The following is a 19,509-nucleotide window of genomic DNA, read 5'->3' as shown; positions in this document are numbered from 1 at the left end:
GTAGTGTTATAGTAGTGTTATAGTAGTGTTATAGTGTTATAGTAGTGTTATAGTAGTGTTATAGTAGTGTTATATGTGGTGTTATATGTAGTCTTATAGTGGTGTTATAGTGGTGTTACAGTAGTGTTATAGTGGTGTTACAGTGGTGTTATATATGGTGTTATATGTAGTGTTATAGTGGTGTTATAGTGGTGTTATATATAGTGTTATAGTGGTGTTATAGTGGTGTTACAGTGGTGTTACAGGAGTGTTATAGTGGTGTTATAGTGGTGTTATAGTGTTATAGTGATGTTATAGTGGTGTTATAGTGGTGTTATATGTGGTGTTATATGTAGTCTTATAGTGGTGTTATAGTGGTGTTACAGTAGTGTTATAGTGGTGTTACAGTGGTGTTATATATGGGGTTATATGTAGTGTTATAGTGGTGTTATAGTGGTGTTATAGAGGTGTTATACGTAGTGTTATAGTGGTGTTATAGTGGTCTTATATGTGGTGTTATAATGGTGTTATAGTGGTGTTATATGTGGTGTTATAATGGTGTTATAGTGGTGTTACAGTAGCGTTATAGTGGTGTTATAGTGGTGTTATATGTGGTGTTATAATGGTGTTATAGTGGTGTTATAGTGGTGTTATAGTGGAGTTATATGTGGTGTTATATGTAGTCTTATAGTGGTGTTATAGTGGTGTTACAGTAGTGTTATAGTGGTGTTACAGTGGTGTTATATATGGTGTTATATGTAGTGTTATAGTGGTGTTATAGTGGTGTTATAGAGGTGTTATACGTAGTGTTATAGTGGTGTTATAGTGGTCTTATATGTGGTGTTATAATGGTGTTATAGTGGTGTTATATGTGGTGTTATAATGGTGTTATAGTGGTGTTACAGTAGCGTTAAAGTGGTGTTATAGTTGTGTTATATGTGGTGTTATAATGGTGTTATAGTGGTGTTATAGTCGAGTTACAGTAGTGTTATAGTGGTGTTATAGTGGTGTTATATATGGTGTTATATGTAGTGTTATAGTGGTGTTATAGTGGTGTTATAGTGGTGTTATAGTAGTGTTATAGGGGTGTTATAATGGTGTTATAGTGGTGTTTTAGTGGTGTTACAGTAGTGTAATAGTGGTGTTATAGTGGTGTTACAGTAGTGTTATAGTGGTGTTATAGTGGTGTTATATGTGGTGTTATATGTAGTGTAATAGTGGTGTTATAGTGGTGTTACAGTAGTGTTATAGTGGTGTTATAGTGGTGTTATATGTGGTGTTATAGTGTTATAATGGTGTTATAGTGGTGACAGTTGTGTTATAGTGGTGATATAGTGGTGTTATATGTGGTGTTATAGTGGTGTTATAGTGGTGTTATAATGGTGTTATAGTGGTGTTATATGTGGTGTTATATGTGGTGTTATAGTGGTGCTATAGTGGTGTTACAGAAGTGTTATAGTGGTGTTATAGTGGTGTTATAGTGGTGTTATATGTGGTGTTATAGTAGTGTTATAATGGTGTTATAGTGGTATTATAGTGGTGTTATAGTGGCGTTATATGTGGTGTTATAGAGGTGTTATAGTGATGTTATAATGGTGTTATAGTGGTGTTATAGTGGTGTTATAGTGGTGTTAGAGTAGTGTTATAGTGGTGTTATAGTGGTGTTATAGTGGTGTTATATGTGGTGTTATAGTGGTGCTATAGTAGTGTGTTATAGTGGTGTTATATGTGGTGTTATAGTGGTGGTATAGTGGTGTTATAGTGGTCTTATAGTGGTGTTATAATGGTGTTATAGTGGTGTTATATGTGGTGTTATATGTGGTGTTATACCGGTGTTATATTGGTGTTACAGTGGTGTTATAGTTGTGTTAAAGTGGTGTTATAGTGGTGTTATAGTGGAGTTATATGTGGTGTTATATGTGGTGTTTTATGTGGTGTTATAGTGGTGTTATAGTGGTGTTATAGTGGTGTTATATGTGGTGCTATATGTAGTGTTACAGTGGTGTTATAGTGATGTTATAGTGGTGTTATAGTGGTGTTATATGTGGTGTTATAGTGTGCTAAAGTGGTTTTATAGTGGTGTTATGTTGATGTTATATGTGGTGTTATAGTGGTGTTATATGTAGTGTTATAGTGGTGCTATAGTGGTGTTATAGTGGTGTTATAGTGGTGTTATATGTGGTGTTATAGTGATGTTATTTTGTTCTTACAGTGGTGTTATATGAGATTATAATGGTGTTACAGTGCTGTTATATGTTCTGTTATAGTGGTGTTATTGGGTTGTTACAGTGGTGTTATATGTGGTGTTATATGTGGTGTTATATGTGGTGTTATAGTGGTGTTGTATTACCTGGAGTTTACCTGGAGAGAGTTCCGGGGGTCAACGCCCCCTCGGCCCGGTCTGTGACCAGGCCTCCTGGTGAATCAGAGCCTGATCAACCAGGCTGTTACTGCTGACTGCACGCAATCCAACGTACGAGCCACAGCCCGGCTGGTCAGGAACCGAGTTTAGGTGTTTGTCCAGTGCCAGCTTGAAGACTGCCAGGGGTCTGTTGGTAATCCCCCTTATGTGTGCTGGGAGGCAGTTGAACAGTCTCGGGCCCCTGACACTTATTGTATGGTCTCTTAACGTGCTAGTGACACCCATGCTTTTCATTGGGGGGATGTTGCATCGTCTGCCAAGTCTTTTGCTTTCGTAGTGAGTGATTTTCGTGTGCAAGTTCGGTACTAGTCCCTCTAGGATTTTCCAGGTGTATATAATCATGTATCTCTCCCGCCTGCGTTCCAGGGAATACAGGTTTAGGAACCTCAAGCGCTCCCAATAATTGAGGTGTTTTATCTCCGTTATGCGCGCCGTGAAGGTTCTCTGTACAATTTCTAGGTCAGCAATTTCACCTGCCTTGAAAGGTGCTGCTAGTGTGCAGCAATATTCCAGCCTAGATAGAACAAGTGACCTGAAGAGTGTCATCATGGGCTTGGCCTCCCTAGTTTTGAAGGTTCTCATTATCCATCCTGTCATTTTTCTAGCAGATGCGATTGATACAATGTTATGGTCCTTGAAGGTGAGATCCTCCTACATGATCACTCCTAGGTCTTTGACGTTGGTGTTTCGCTCTATTTTGTGGCCAGAATTTGTTTTGTACTCTGATGAAGATTTAATTTCCTCGTGTTTACCATATCTGAGTAATTGAAATTTCTCATCGTTGAACTTCATATTGTTTTCTGCAGCCCACTGAAAGATTTGGTTGATGTCCGCCTGGAGCCTTGCAGTGTCTGCAATGGAAGACACTGTCATGCAGATTCGGGTGTCATCTGCAAAGGAAGACACGGTGCTGTGGCTGACATCCTTGTCTATGTCGGATATGAGGATGAGGAACAAGATGGGAGCGAGTACTGTGCCTTGTGGAACAGAGCTTTTCACCGTAGCTGCCTCGGACTTTACTCTGTTGACGACTACTCTCTGTGTTCTGTTAGTGAGGAAATAATAGATCCATCGACCGACTTTCCTGTTATTCTTTTAGCACGCATTTTGTGCGCTATTACGCAATGGTCACACTTGTCGAAGGCTTTTGCAAAGTCTGTATATATTACATCTGCATTCTTTTTGTCTTCTTGTGCATCTAGGACCTTGTCGTAGTGATCCAATAGTTGAGACAGACAGGAGCGACCTGTTCTAAACCCATGTTGCCCTAGGTTGTGTAACTGATGGGTTTCTAGATGGGTGGTGATCTTGCTTCTTAGGACCCTTTCAAAGATTTTTATGATATAGGATGTTAGTGTTATTGGTCTGCAGTTCTTTGCTATTGCTTTACTGCCCCCTTTGTGGAGTGGGGCTATGTCTGTTGTTTTTAGTAACTGTGGGACGACCCCCGTGTCCATGCTCCCTCTCCATAGGATGGTAAAAGCTCGTGATAGGGGCTTCTTGCAGTTCTTGATGAACACGGAGTTCCATGAGTCTGGCCTGGGGCAGAGTGCATGGGCATGTCATACAGTGTTATAGTGATGTCATAGGGTTCTTACAGTTTACCTGGAGAGAGTTCCGGGCGTCAACGCCCCCGCGGCCCGGTCTGTGACCAGGCCTCCTGGTGGATCAGAGCCTGATCAACCAGGCTGTTGCTGCTGGCTGCACGCAAACCAACGTACGAGCTACAGCCCGGCTGATCAGGAACTGACTTTAGGTGCTTGTCCAGTGCCAGCTTGAAGACTGCCAGGGGTCTGTTGGTAATCCCCCTTATGTGTGCTGGGAGGCAGTTGAACAGTCTCGGGCCCCTGACACTTATTGTATGGTCTCTTAACGTGCTAGTGACACCCCTGCTTTTCATTGGGGGGATGGTGCATCGTCTGCCAAGTCTTTTGCTTTCGTAGTTTACCTGGAGAGTTTACCTGGAGAGAGTTTCGGGGGTCGACGCCCCCGCGGCCCGGTCTGTGACCAGGCCTCCTGGTGGATCAGCGCCTGATCAACCAGGCTGTTGCTGCTGGCTGCACGCAAACCAACGTACGAGCCACAGCCCGGCTGATCAGGAACTGACTTTAGGTGCTTGTCCAGTGCCAGCTTGAAGACTGCCAGGGGTCTGTTGGTAATCCCCCTTATGTGTGCTGGGAGGCAGTTGAACAGTCTCGGGCCCCTGACACTTATTGTATGGTCTCTTAACGTGCTAGTGACACCCCTGCTTTTCATTGGGGGGATGGTGCATCGTCTGCCAAGTCTTTTGCTTTCGTAGTGAGTGATTTTCGTGTGCAAGTTCGGTACTAGTCCCTCTAGGATTTTCCAAGTGTATATAATCATGTATCTCTCCCTCCTGCGTTCCAGGGAATACAGGTTTAGGAACCTCAAGCGCTCCCAGTTATGCGCGCCGTGAAAGTTCTCTGTACATTTTCTAGGTCGGCAATTTCACCTGCCTTGAAAGGTGCTGTTAGAGTGCAGCAATATTCCAGCCTAGATAGAACAAGTGACCTGAAGAGTGTCATCATGGGCTTCGCCTCCCTAGTTTTGAAGGTTCTCATTATCCATCCTGTCATTTTTCTAGCAGATGCAATTGATACGATGTTATGGTCCTTGAAGGTGAGATCCTCCGACATAATCACTCCCAGGTCTTTGACGTTGGTGTTTCGCTCTATTTTGTGGCCAGAATTTGTTTTGTACTCTGATGAAGATTTAATTTCCTCATGTTTACCATATCTGAGTAATTGAAATTTCTCATCGTTGAACTTCATATTGTTTTCTGCAGCCCACTGAAAGATTTGGTTGATGTCCGCCTGGAGCCTTGCAGTGTCTGCTATGGAAGACACTGTCATGCAGATTCGGGTGTCATCTGCAAAGGAAGACACGGTGCTGTGGCTGACATCCTTGTCTATGTCGGATATGAGGATGAGGAACAAGATGGGAGCTAGTACTGTGCCTTGTGGAACAGAGCTTTTCACCGTAGCTGCCTCGGACTTTACTCTGTTGACGACTACTCTCTGTGTTCTGTTAGTGAGGAAATTATAGATCCATCGACCGACTTTTCCTGTTATTCCTTTAGCGCGCATTTTGTGCGCTATTACGCCATGGTCACACTTGTCGAAGGCTTTTGCAAAGTCTGTATATATTACATCTGCATTCTTTTTGTCTTCTAGTGCATTTAGGACCTTGTCGTAGTGATCCAGTAGTTGAGACAGACAGGAGCGACCTGTTCTAAACCCATGTTGCCCTGGGTTGTGTAACTGATGGGTTTCTAGATGGGTGGTGATCTTGCTTCTTAGGACCCTTCCAAAGATTTTTATGATATGGGATGTTAGTGCTATTGGTCTGTAGTTCTTTGCTGTTGCTTTACTGCCCCCTTTGTGGAGTTGGGCTATGTCTGTTGTTTTTAGTAACTGAGGGACGACCCCCGTGTCCATGCTCCCTCTCCATAGGATGGAAAAGGCTCGTGATAGGGGCTTCTTACAGTTCTTGATGAACACAGAGTTCCATGAGTCTGGCCCTGGGGCAGAGTGCATGGGCATGTCATTTATCGCCTGTTCGAAGTCATTTGGCGTCAGGATAACATCGGATAGGCTTGTGTTAATCAAATTTTGTGGCTCTCTCATAAAAAATTCATTTTGATCTTCGACTCTCAGTCTGGTTAGCGGCTTGCTAAAAACTGAGTCATATTGGGACTTGAGTAGCTCACTCATTTCCTTGCTGTCATCTGTGTAGGACCCATCTTGTTTAAGTAGGGGCCCAATACTGGACGTTGTTCTCGATTTTGATTTGGCATAGGAGAAGAAATACTTTGGGTTTCTTTCGATTTCATTTATGGCTTTTAGTTCTTCCCGCGATTCCTGACTCCTAAAGGATTCTTTTAGCTTAAGTTCGATGCTTGCTATTTCTCTGACCAGTGTCTCCCTGCGCATTTCAGATATATTGACCTCTTTTAGCCGCTCTGTTATTCTTTTCCGTCGCCTGTAAAGGGAGCACCTGTCTCTTTCTATTTTACATCTACTCCTCCTTTTTCTTAGAGGAATAAGCCTTGTGCATACATCGAGTGCCACCGAGTTAATCTGTTCTAGGCATAAGTTTGGGTCTGTGTTGCTTAGTATATCTTCCCAGCTTATATCGGTTAGGACTTGGTTTACTTGGTCCCACTTTATGTTTTTGTTATTGAAGTTGAATTTGGTGAATGCTCCCTCGTGACTAGTCTCATTTTGTCGGTCTGGTAGTGAGTGATTTTCGTGTGCAAGTTCGGTACTAGTCCCTCTAGGATTTTCCAGGTGTATATAATCATGTATCTCTCCCTCCTGCGTTCCAGGGAATACAGGTTTAGGAACCTCAAGCGCTCCCAGTAATTGAGGTGTTTTATCTCCGTTATGCGCGCCGTGAAGGTTCTCTGTACAGTGGTGTTATATGTGGTGTTATATGTGGTGTTATAGTGGTGTTACATGTAGTGTTATAGTGGTGTTATAGTGGTGTTATAGTGGTGTTATAATGGTGTTATAGTGGTGTGATAGTGGTGTTACAGTAGTGTTATAGTGGTGTTATAGTGCTGTTATAGTGGTGTTATATGTGGTGTTAAAGTGGTGTTATAGTGGTGTTATAAGGGTGTTATAGTGGTGTTACAGTAGTGTTATAGTGGTGTTATAATGGTGTTATAGTGGTGTTACAGTGATGTTACAGTAGTGTTATAGTGGTGTTATAGTGGTGTTATATGTGGTGCTATAATGGTGTTATAGTGGTGTTATAATGGTGTTATAGTGGTGTTACAGTGGTGTTACAGTAGTGTTATAGTGGTGTTATAGTGGTGTTATAGTGGTGTTATATGTTGTGTTATAGTGTTATAGTGGTGGTATAGTGATGTTTTATTGGTGTTATATTCGTGTTATATGTGATGTTATGTATAGTGTTATAGTGGTGTTATAGTGGTGTTATAGTGGTGTTATATGTGGTGTTATATGTGGTGTTATATGTGGTGTTATAGTGGTGTTATATGTGATGTTATATGTGGTGTTATATGTGGTGTTATATGTGGTGTTATATGTGGTGTTATAGTGGTGTTATAGTGGTATAATGGTGTTATATGTGGTTATATGTGGTGTTATATGTGGTGTTATAGTGGTGTTATAGTGGTGTTATAGTGGTGTTATATGTGGTGTCATAGTGGTGTTAAAGTGGTGTTAGTGGTGTTATAGTGATGTTATATGTGGTGTTATAGTGGTGTTACAGTAGTGTTGTAGTGGTGTTACAGTAGTGTTATAGTGGTGTTATAGTGGTGTTATAGTGGTGTTACAGTAGTGTTATAGTGGTGTTATAGTGGTGTTATGTGTGGTGTTATAGTGATGTTATTTTGTTCTTACAGTGGTGTTATATGAGATTATAATGGTGTTACAGTGCTGTTATATGTTCTGTTATAGTGGTGTTATTGGGTTGTTGCAGTGGTGTTATATGTTTACCTGGAGTTTACCTGGAGAGAGTTCCGGGGGTCAACGCCCCCGCGGCCCGGTCTGTGACCAGGCCTCCTGGTGGATCAGAGCCTGATCAACCAGGCTGTTGCTGCTGGCTGCACGCAAACCAACGTACGAGCCACAGCCTGGCTGATCAGGAACTGACTTTAGGTGCTTGTCCAGTGCCAGCTTGAAGACTGCCAGGGGTCTGTTGGTAATCCCCCTTATGTGTGCTGGGAGGCAGTTGAACAGTCTCGGGCCCCTGACACTTATTGTATGGTCTCTTAACGTGCTAGTGACACCCCTTCGTTTCATTGGGGGGATGGTGCATCGTCTGCCAAGTCTTTTGCTTTCGTAGTGATTTTCGCGTGCAAGTTCGGTACTAGTCCCTCTAGGATTTTCCAGGTGTATATAATCATGTATCTCTCCCTCCTGCGTTCCAGGGAATACAGGTTTAGGAACCTCAAGCGCTCCCAGTAATTGAGGTGTTTTATCTCCGTTATGCGCGCCGTGAAAGTTCTCTGTATATTTTCTAGGTCGGCAATTTCACCTGCCTTGAAAGATGCTGTTAGAGTGCAGCAATATTCCAGCCTAGATAGAACAAGTGACCTGAAGAGTGTCATCATGGGCTCGGCCTCCCTAGTTTTGAAGGTTCTCATTATCCATCCTGTCATTTTTCTAGCAGATGCGATTGATACAATGTTATGGTCCTTGAAGGTGAGATCCTCCGACATGATCACTCCCAGGTCTTTGACGTTGGTGTTTCGCTCTATTTTGTCGCCAGAATTTTTGTACTCTGATGAAGATTTAATTTCCTCATGTTTACCATATCTGAGTAAACATGAAGAAATTAAATCTTCATCAGAGTACGAAACAAATTCTGGCCACAAAATAGAGCGAAACACCAACGTCAAAGACCTGGGAATGATCATGTCGGAGGATCTCACCTTCAAGGACCATAACATTGTATCAATCGCATCTGCTAGAAAAATGACAGGAAGGATAATGAGAACCTTCAAAATTAGGGAGGCCAAGCCCATGATGACACTCTTCTGGTCACTTGTTCTATCTAGGCTGGAATATTGCTGCACACTAACAGCACCTTTCAAGGCAGGTGAAATTGCCGACCTAGAAAATGTACAGAGAACTTTCATGGTGCGCATAACGGTGTTATAGTGGTGTTATATTGGTGTTGTATACAGTGTTATAGTGATGTTATAGGGTTCTTACAGTGGTGTTATATGTGGTGTTATAGTGGTGTTACAGTAGTGTTATAGTTGTGTTATAGTGGTGTTACAACTCTGTGACTGAAGAAATACTTCCTAGCATCCTTGTGGTTCATCTGAGTCTTCAACTTCCAACTGTGATCCATTTTTACTGTGTCCTACCTCTGGAACATCCTGTTTTTGTCCACCTTGTCTATTCCTCTCAGTATCTTATATGTCGTTATAATGTCCCTCCTGTCCTCCAGTGCCGTCAGGTCGAGTTCTCTTAATCTCTCCTTGTAGGACAATCCCCTTAGCTCCAGGACTAGTCTCATTGCAAACCTTTGTACTATGTCTAATTTCCTGATGTGCTTGACCAGGTGTGTGTTCCAAACTGGTGCTCCAATATGGGCCTGACGTGCGCGGTGTACAGGTTCCAGAATGATTCTTTACACTATTCTTGTGTTTGCTAGGCACCCATATGCTGCAGCAGTTATTTAGTTGATGTGTGCCTCAGGAGATGTGTCTGGTGTTATACTCACCCCAAGATCCTTTTCCTTCACAGAGGTTTGTAATCTTCGATCCCATAGATTGTACTCTGTCTGCGGTCTTCTCTGCCCTCCCCCGATTTTAATGACTTTGCACTTGGTTGGAGTTGATCTCCAAGAGCCAGTTGCAGGACCAGACCTGAGGCCTGTCCAGATGTCCTCCTCCGACTGAATTCTCATTAACTTCACATCATCTGCAAACAGGGACACTTCTGAGTCTATTTCTTCCATCATGTCATTCACGTATACCAAAAACAGCACCGGTCCTAGGACTGACCCCTGTGGAATCCCACTAGTCACAGGCATCCGCTCCGACACCTTGTCACATACCATGACTCGTTGTTGCCTCCCTGTCAGGCATTCTCTGATCCATTGTAGTGCCTTCCCTGTTATACCTGCTTGGTCCTCCAGCTTTTACACTTATCTCTTGAGTGGAACTGTGCCAAAAGCCTTCATACAGTCCAAGAAAATGCAATCTATCCACCCCCCTCTCTCTCTCTTTTATCTTACTCTCACCCTGTCATAGAACTCTAATAGGTTTATGGTACAGTTTATCCTGTCTATGAATAAGTGCTGGTTGTCGTTTATCTGCTGGCATGGGAAATCTGGAAAAACAGATGGGACATGCAACTATGACCACCCTAGAAAATGCCATGCCCATATGACAACAGGAAAATGCAAACTCCCTTCCTGTAAGCTTTTTCACCCTGAACTGTGTACCTCTTCAGTACAGGAAAGACTGCGCTATAACTTAAATTGCCAGGCATACCATCTAAAGGGGACAAAAAGATACAAAACATCCAGGCCATGGGAAAACCTGGGTAGCCACAGCCACTCAAGAGAGAGAGGTTTTTTAGTGCCAGGAAGGAAAAAAAACTGGCAGGAAATGGCAGAAATCGTACACCAAATCCAGTCATTCCTGGAGTGGAACCACAGTCGATGGCCTCCACTCCAAAACAACAGATACAGATACTAATCCCGGAAAAAAAATCCCCCCCCAGTACCAACAATACCACCAGTCCGATAACATTCTTCTTTGCAAATATACAGGGTCTAAAGCCAGCAACAAACAACAAAATACCTTTCATCCGTGGACTGCTTGCAGAGGCAAAGGCAATGTTCGCGGCTTTCACTGAGACCCACATAAAGGATCACTTGGACAACGAAATATGGATCCCAGGTTACAACCTATACAGATGTGACAGAGTGAACAGGCAAAAGGGGGGGGTTGGCCTGTACATTGCAGAGTCACTTGTTTGCACAGAACTGCTAAATGCCTCAAATGATGTAGTGGAAGTTTTAGCAGTAAAGGTCGAGAACCAAAACCTAGTCATTGTGGTAGTCTACAAGCCTCCGGATGCAACATCCCAGCAATTCCAGGAACAGCTGTTAAAAATTGACCACTGTCTGGAAAACCTTCCAGCTCCTGCACCCAACATCTTGCTCCTGGGGGATTTCAACTTAAGGCACCTAAAATGGAGGAATATAACAAATAATATTGTTGCAGTAATAACACCAGGAGGCAGCTCTGATGAAAACTCACACTCACACGAGCTTTTAAATCTCTGCACAAAATTCAATTTAAACCAGCAAATAATAGAGCCTACTAGACTGGAGAATACACTAGACCTCATCTTCACTAACAATGATGATCTGATAAGAAATGTCACCATATCAAAAACAATATACTCAGATAACAACATAATTGAGGTTCAGTCATGTATGTGCGGAGCCCCAGACCGACATAATGAGATTAGTCACGAGGGAGCATTCACCAAATTCAACTTCAATAACAAAAACATAAAGTGGGACCAAGTAAACCAAGTCCTAACCGATATAAGCTGGGAAGATATACTAAGCAACACAGACCCCAACTTATGCCTAGAACAGATTAACTCGGTGGCACTCGATGTATGCACAAGGCTTATTCCTCTAAGAAAAAGGAGGAGTAGATGTAAAACAGAAAGAGACAGGCGCTCCCTTTACAGGCGACGGAAAAGAATAACAGAGCGGCTAAAAGAGGCAATATATCTGAAATGTGTAGGGAGACACTGGTCAGAGAAATAGCAAGCATCGAACTTAAGCTAAAAGAATCTTTTAAGAGTCAGGAATCGCGGGAAGAACTAAAAGCCATAAATGAAATCGAAAGAAACCCAAAGTATTTCTTCTCCTATGCCAAATCAAAATCGAGAACAACGTCCAGTATTGGGCCCCTACTTAAACAAGATGGATCCTACACAGATGACAGCAAGGAAATGAGTGAGCTACTCAAGTCCCAATATGACTCAGTTTTTAGCAAGCCGCTAACCAGACTGAGAGTCGAAGATCAAAATGATTTTTTTATGAGAGAGCAACAAAATTTGATTAACACAAGCCTATCCGATGTTATCCTGACGCCAAATGACTTCGAACAGGCGATAAATGACATGCCCATGCACTCTGCCCCAGGGCCAGACTCATGGAACTCTGTGTTCATCAAGAACTGCAAGAAGCCCCTATCACGAGCCTTTTCCATCCTATGGAGAGGGAACATGGACACGGGGGTCGTCCCACAGTTACTAAAAACAACAGACATAGCCCCACTCCACAAAGGGGGCAGTAAAGCAACAGCAAAGAACTACAGACCAATAGCACTAACATCCCATATCATAAAAATCTTTGAAAGGGTCCTAAGAAGCAAGATCACCACCCATCTAGAAACCCATCAGTTACACAACCCAGGGCAACATGGGTTTAGAACAGGTCGCTCCTGTCTGTCTCAACTATTGGATCACTACGACAAGGTCCTAAATGCACTAGAAGACAAAAAGAATGCAGATGTAATATATACAGACTTTGCAAAAGCCTTCGACAAGTGTGACCATGGCGTAATAGCGCACAAAATGCGTGCTAAAGGAATAACAGGAAAAGTCGGTCGATGGATCTATAATTTCCTCACTAACAGAACACAGAGAGTAGTCGTCAACAGAGTAAAGTCCGAGGCAGCTACGGTGAAAAGCTCTGTTCCACAAGGCACAGTACTCGCTCCCATCTTGTTCCTCATCCTCATATCCGACATAGACAAGGATGTCAGCCACAGCACCGTGTCTTCCTTTGCAGATGACACCCGAATCTGCATGACAGTGTCTTCCATTGCAGACACTGCAAAGCTCCAGGCGGACATCAACCAAATCTTTCAGTGGGCTGCAGAAAACAATATGAAGTTCAACGATGAGAAATTTCAATTACTCAGATATGGTAAACATGAGGAAATTAAATCTTCATCAGAGTACAAAACAAATTCTGGCCACAAAATAGAGCGAAACACCAACGTCAAAGACCTGGGAGTGATCATGTCGGAGGATCTCACCTTCAAGGACCATAACATTGTATCAATCGCATCTGCTAGAAAAATGACAGGATGGATAATGAGAACCTTCAAAACTAGGGAGGCCAAGCCCATGATGACACTCTTCAGGTCACTTGTTCTATCTAGGCTGGAATATTGCTGCACACTAACAGCACCTTTCAAGGCAGGTGAAATTGCCGACCTAGAAAATGTACAGAGAACTTTCACGGCGCGCATAACAGAGATAAAACACCTCAATTATTGGGAGCGCTTGAGGTTCCTAAACCTGTATTCCCTGGAACGCAGGAGGGAGAGATACATGATTATATACACCTGGAAAATCCTAGAGGGACTAGTACCGAACTTGCACACGAAAATCACTCACTACGAAAGCAAAAGACTTGGCAGACGATGCACCATCCCCCCAATGAAAAGCAGGGGTGTCACTAGCACGTTAAGAGACCATACAATAAGTGTCAGGGCCCCGAGACTGTTCAACTGCCTCCCAGCACACATAAGGGGGATTACCAACAGACCCCTGGCAGTCTTCAAGCTGGCACTGGACAAGCACCTAAAGTCAGTTCTGGATCAGCCGGGCTGTGGCTCGTACGTTGGTTTGCGTGCAGCCAGCAGCAACAGCCTGGTTGATCAGGCTCTGATCCACCAGGAGGCCTGGTCACAGACCGGGCCACGGGAGCGTTGACCCCCGGAACTCTCTCCAGGTAAACTCCAGGTAAAGGCTCATTCCTTTCTAGGAGGTCCACTACTCTTCTGATAATCTTCTCCATGACTTTGCATACTACACATGTCAGTGACATTGATCTATAGTTTAGTGTTGTGTGTCTATCTCCTTTTTTGAAAATTGTGACCACATTTGCTGTCTTCCATACCTCAGACAGTCGCCCTGTTCAATAGATGTGTTGAAGATTGTTGTTAGTGGTACACATAGTGCCTCTGCTTCCTCTCTCAGGACCCATAAAGAGATGTTATCCACCCCCATCGCCTTTGAGATATTTAGCTCACTTAGCAGCCTCCTCACCTCCCCCTCAGTTGTATGTATCGTGTCCAGAACTTGTTGGTGTTCCCCACCTCTCAGTCTTAGTGGAGTCCCTTCTGTCTCCACTGTGAATACTTCTTTGAATCTCAGATTGAGCTCCTCACATACTTCGTGGTCGTTTCTTGCGATCTCCCATCCTTCTTTCTTCAGCCTGATTTGACTGTTGTTTTCTTCCTGATGTGACAGTACAACAGCTTCAGGTCAGGCCTTCCTCGTTACCTGTCCATATTCACTTCTGGTTTGTCAACTACTCACCTTAATCTCCTGGGTCCTTTGTTTTCTGTATTTCTTACATTCTCTAGCACACTTGGTTTTGGCCTACTATATGTGGTGTTATAGTGGTGTTATAGTTTACCTGGAGTTTACCTGGAGAGAGTTCCGGGGGTCAACGCCCCCGCGGCCCGGTCTGAGACCAGGCCTCCTGGTGGATCAGAGCCTGATCAACCAGGCTGTTGCTGCTGGCTGCACGCAAACCAACATACGGGCCACAGCCCGGCTGATCCGGAACTGACTTTAGGTGCTTGTCCAGTGCCAGCTTGAAGACTGCCAGGGGTCTGTTGGTAATCCCCCTTATGTGTGCTGGGAGGCAGTTGAACAGTCTCGGGCCCCTGACACTTATTGTATGGTCTCTTAACGTGCTAGTGACACCCCTGCTTTTCATTGGGGGGATGGTGCATCGTCTGCCAAGTCTTTTGCTTTCGTAGTGGGTGACTTTCGTGTGCAAGTTCGGTACTAGTCCCTCTAGGATTTTCCAGGTGTATATAATCATGTATCTCTCCCTCCTGCGTTCCAGGGAATACAGGTTTAGGAACCTCAAGCGCTCCCAATAATTGAGGTGTTTTATCTCCGTTATGTGCGCCGTGAAAGTTCTCTGTACATTTTCTAGGTCGGCAATTTCACCTGCCTTGAAAGGTGCTGTTAGTGTGCAGCAATATTCCAGCCTAGATAGAACAAGTGACCTGAAGAGTGTCATCATGGGCTTGGCCTCCCTAGTTTTGAAGGTTCTCATTATCCATCCTGTCATTTTTCTAGCAGATGCGATTGATACAATGTTATGGTCCTTGAAGGTGAGATCCTCCGACATGATCACTCCCAGGTCTTTGACGTTGGTGTTTCGCTCTATTTTGTGGCCAGAATTTGTTTTGTACTCTGATGAAGATTTAATTTCCTCATGTTTACCATATCTGAGTAATTGAAATTTCTCATCGTTGAACTTCATATTGTTTTCTGCAACCCACTGAAAGATTTGGTTGATGTCTGCCTGGAGCTTTGCAGTGTCTGCAATGGAAGACACTGTCATGCAGATTCGGGTGTCATCTGCAAAGGAAGACACGGTGCTGTGGCTGACATCCTTGTCTATGTCGGATATAAGGATGAGGAACAAGATGGGAGCGAGTACTGTGCCTTGTGGAACAGAGCTTTTCACCGTAGCTGCCTCGGACTTTACTCTGTTGACGACTACTCTCTGTGTTCTGTTAGTGAGGAAATTATAGATCCATCGACCGACTTTTCCTGTTATTCCTTTAGCACGCATTTTGTGCGCTATTACGCCATGGTCACACTTGTCGAAGGCTTTTGCAAAGTCTGTATATATTACATCTGCATTCTTTTTGTCTTCTAGTGCATTTAGGACCTTGTCGTAGTGGTCCAATAGTTGAGACAGACAGGAGCGACCTGTTCTAAACCCATGTTGCCCTGGGTTGTGTAACTGATGGGTTTCTAGATGCGTGGTGATCTTGCTTCTTAGGACCCTTTCAAAGATTTTTATGATATGGGATGTTAGTGCTATTGGTCTGTAGTTCTTTGCTGTTGCTTTACTGCCCCCTTTGTGGAGTGGGGCTATGTCTGTTGTTTTTAGTAACTGTGGGACGACCCCCGTGTCCATGCTCCCTCTCCATAGGATGGAAAAGGCTCGTGATAGGGGCTTCTTGCAGTTCTTGATGAACACAGAGTTCCATGAGTCTGGCCCTGGGGCAGAGTGCATGGGCATGTCATTTATCGCCTGTTCGAAGTCATTTGGCGTCAGGATAACATCGGATAGGCTTGTGTTAATCAAATTTTGTGGCTCCCTCATAAAAAATTCATTTTGATCTTCGACTCTCAGTCTGGTTAGCGGCTTGCTAAAAACTGAGTCATATTGGGACTTGAGTAGCTCACTCATTTCCTTGTTGTCATCTGTGTAGGACCCATCTTGTTTAAGTAGGGGCCCAATACTGGACGTTGTTCTCGATTTTGATTTGGCATAGGAGAAGAAATACTTTGGGTTTCTTTCGATTTCATTTATGGCTTTTAGTTCTTCCCGCGATTCCTGACTCCTAAAGGATTCTTTTAGCTTAAGTTCGATGCTTGCTATTTCTCTGACCAGTGTCTCCCTACGCATTTCAGATATATTGACCTCTTTTAGCCGCTCTGTTATTCTTTTCCGTCGCCTGTAAAGGGAGCGCCTGTCTCTTTCTGTTTTACATCTACTCCTCCTTTTTCTTAGAGGAATAAGCCTTGTGCATACATCGAGTGCTACCGAGTTAATCTGTTCTAGGCATAAGTTGGGGTCTGTGTTGCTTAGTATATCTTCCCAGCTTATATCGGTTAGGACTTGGTTTACTTGGTCCCACTTTATGTTTTTGTTATTGAAGTTGAATTTGGTGAATGCTCCCTCGTGACTAATCTCATTATGTCGGTCTGGGGCTCCGCGCATACATGACTGAACCTCAATTATGTTGTGATCTGAGTATGTTTTTGATATGGTGATATTTCTTATCAGATCATCATTGTTAGTGAAGATGAGGTCTAGTGTATTCTCCAGTCTAGTAGGCTCTATTATTTGCTGGTTTAAATTGAATTTTGTGCAGAGATTTAAAAGCTCGCGTGAGTGTGAGTTTTCATCAGAGCTGCCTCCTGGTGTTATTACTGCAACAATATTATTTGCTATATTCCTCCATTTTAGGTGCCTTAAGTTGAAATCCCCCAGGAGCAAGATGTTGGGTGCAGGAGCTGGAAGGTTTTCCAGACAGTGGTCAATTTTTAACAGCTGTTCCTGGAATTGCTGGGATGTTGCATCCGGAGGCTTGTAGACTATCACAATGACTAGGTTTTGGTTCTCGACCTTTACTGCTAAAACTTCCACTACATCATTTGAGGCATTTAGCAGTTCTGTGCAAACAAGTGACTCTGCAATGTACAGGCCAACCCCCCCCTTTTGCCTGTTCACTCTGTCACATCTGTATAGGTTGTAACCTGGGATCCATATTTCATTGTCCAAGTGATCCTTTATGTGGGTCTCAGTGAAAGCCGCGAACATTGCCTTTGCCTCTGCAAGCAGTCCACGGATGAAAGGTATTTTGTTGTTTGTTGCTGGCTTTAGACCCTGTATATTTGCAAAGAAGAATGTTATCGGACTGGTGGTATTGTTGGTACTGGGGGGGGATTTTTTTTCCGGCATTAGTATCTGTATCTGTTGGTTTGGAGTGGAGGCCATCGACTGTGGTTCCACTCCAGGAATGACTGGATTTGGTGTACGATTTCTGCCATTTCCTGCCAGTTTTTTTTCCTTCCTGGCACTAAAAAACCTCTCCCTCTTGAGTGGCTGTGGCTACCCAGGTTTTCCCATGGCCTGGATGTTTTGTATCTTTTTGTCCCCTTTAGATGGTATGCCTGGCAATTTAAGTTATAGCACAGTCTTTCCTGTACTGAAGAGGTACACAGTTCAGGGTGAAAAAGCTTACAGGAAGGGAGTTTGCATTTTCCTGTTGTCATATGGGCATGGCATTTCCTAGGGTGGTCATAGTTGCACGTCCCATCTGTTTTTCCAGATTTCCCATGCCAGCAGATACCGAGTGCATAGTATGTGCACAGGCTTGGTTTCCGTTTGCCTTGGGTTTCTGTGACTGTATTCCCTGTTGGTGCATGTTTCCCTGTCTTACTTCTATCCTCCCTAGCACCAACAATGGAGCTCCCACCATTTGTTTTTGGTAATATATCCTCACTATTGCTAGTGGAGTCCTCTTGTTTGCTATTTCCTGCGGTATTTCTAGTTTGCAATATTGGTTTTATCTTATCTTTGACTACACTTGTTTCCCTACTATGGCTCCTGTCCCCTATGCGGTCATTTATATGTATTCCTTCCTGCGTATAATTCCCGACTACCTGGACAAAATCTCCAGCTTCACCATTACTGTCTCCCAGGACAGCATCTCCAGCTTCCCCATTACTGTCTCCCAGGACAGCATCTCCAGCTTCACCGTTACTGTCTCCCAGGACAGCACCTCCAGCTTCACCATTACTGTCTCCCAGGACAGCACCTCCAGCTTCCCCATTACTGTCTCCCAGGACAGCACTATCAGCCCCCCATTTACTGACTACCAGGACATCATCTCCAGCCTTACAGTTTCTGACTACATGGCCAGTATCAAGGGCAGTACCATTCAGCCCGGACTTTTTATGTTCCCATCTGTTGTAGAAAGCTTCCAGGTTTTCTATGAAAGCAGCTTTGATGTTGACCTCTTTTAATACCCTTGTGATTTTAGTCCACAGATTTATCTCATTTGGGCATACCCAAAAACACTTCCCTGTTTTAATACTGCTTGTAGCTAGTTCTTGGATATCTGCACAAGGGGCGTGACACCAATTTCCACAGAAATGACAATTTATGCATGTGGAAGCCCGTTTGTTTGACTGACCACAGACTACACACAGCTTCATAATGATTTGAATGGTTTATTTACTGCAATTCTACTAGCAACCTCTTGAATATTCTATTAATAACCTGCTAGGTGGTGCACAACGAAACCGTTTGAAACCAGTCCAGGGTTCGGACCAGTCAAGGGTTCGGACCAGTCTATCTGATCTGATCAGTGGGTCACTTATTTAAACCATACTGGTTTATATAGTGGTGTTATATGTGGTGTTATAGTGATGTTATGGTAGTGTTATGGTAGTGTTATATGTTGTGTTATAGTGGTGTTACAGTAGTGTTATACAGTGGTGTTATATGTGGTGTTAGAGTGGTGTTATAGCGGTGTTATATGTGGTGTTATAGTGGTGTTATAGTAGTGTTATATAGTGGTGCTATATGTGGTGTTATAGTGGTGTTATAGTAGTGTTATATGTAATGTTATAGTGGTGCTATAGTGGTGTTATGGTAGTGTTATATAGTGGTGTTATATGTGGTGTTATAGTGGTGTTATAGTGGTGTTATAGTAGTGTTATATAGTGGTGTTATATGTGGTGTCATAGTGGTGTTATGTGTAGTGTTGTAGTGGTGTTATATGTGGTGTTATAGTGGTGTTATGGTATTGTTATACGTGGTGTTATAGTGGTGTTATAGTAGTGTTATATGTGGTGTTATAGTAGTGTTATATGTGGTGTTATAGTGGTGTTATAGTGGTGTTATATGTGGTGTTATAGTGGTGTTATATGTGGTGTTATAGTGGTGTTATGTGTGGTGTTATAGTGGTGTTATATGTGGTGTTATATTGGTGTTATAGTGGTGTTATA

The 19,509-nt window shown here is 43.3% G+C and overlaps 1 protein-coding gene across 1 annotated transcript in view; it reads left to right on the top strand.

Annotated features, from left to right (window-relative positions):
• LOC128697157 (uncharacterized) overlaps positions 1–19,509 on the top strand; it is a 52,806-nt gene that overhangs the window by 934 nt on the left and 32,363 nt on the right. The gene's annotated exons all lie outside the window — the stretch shown is intronic.

The sequence above is a fragment of the Cherax quadricarinatus genome, chromosome 89 (assembly GCF_038502225.1).
Source record: "Cherax quadricarinatus isolate ZL_2023a chromosome 89, ASM3850222v1, whole genome shotgun sequence".
In the NCBI taxonomy this organism is placed as follows: domain Eukaryota; kingdom Metazoa; phylum Arthropoda; class Malacostraca; order Decapoda; family Parastacidae; genus Cherax; species Cherax quadricarinatus.
This window is presented reverse-complemented; position numbering and strand designations above follow the sequence as displayed.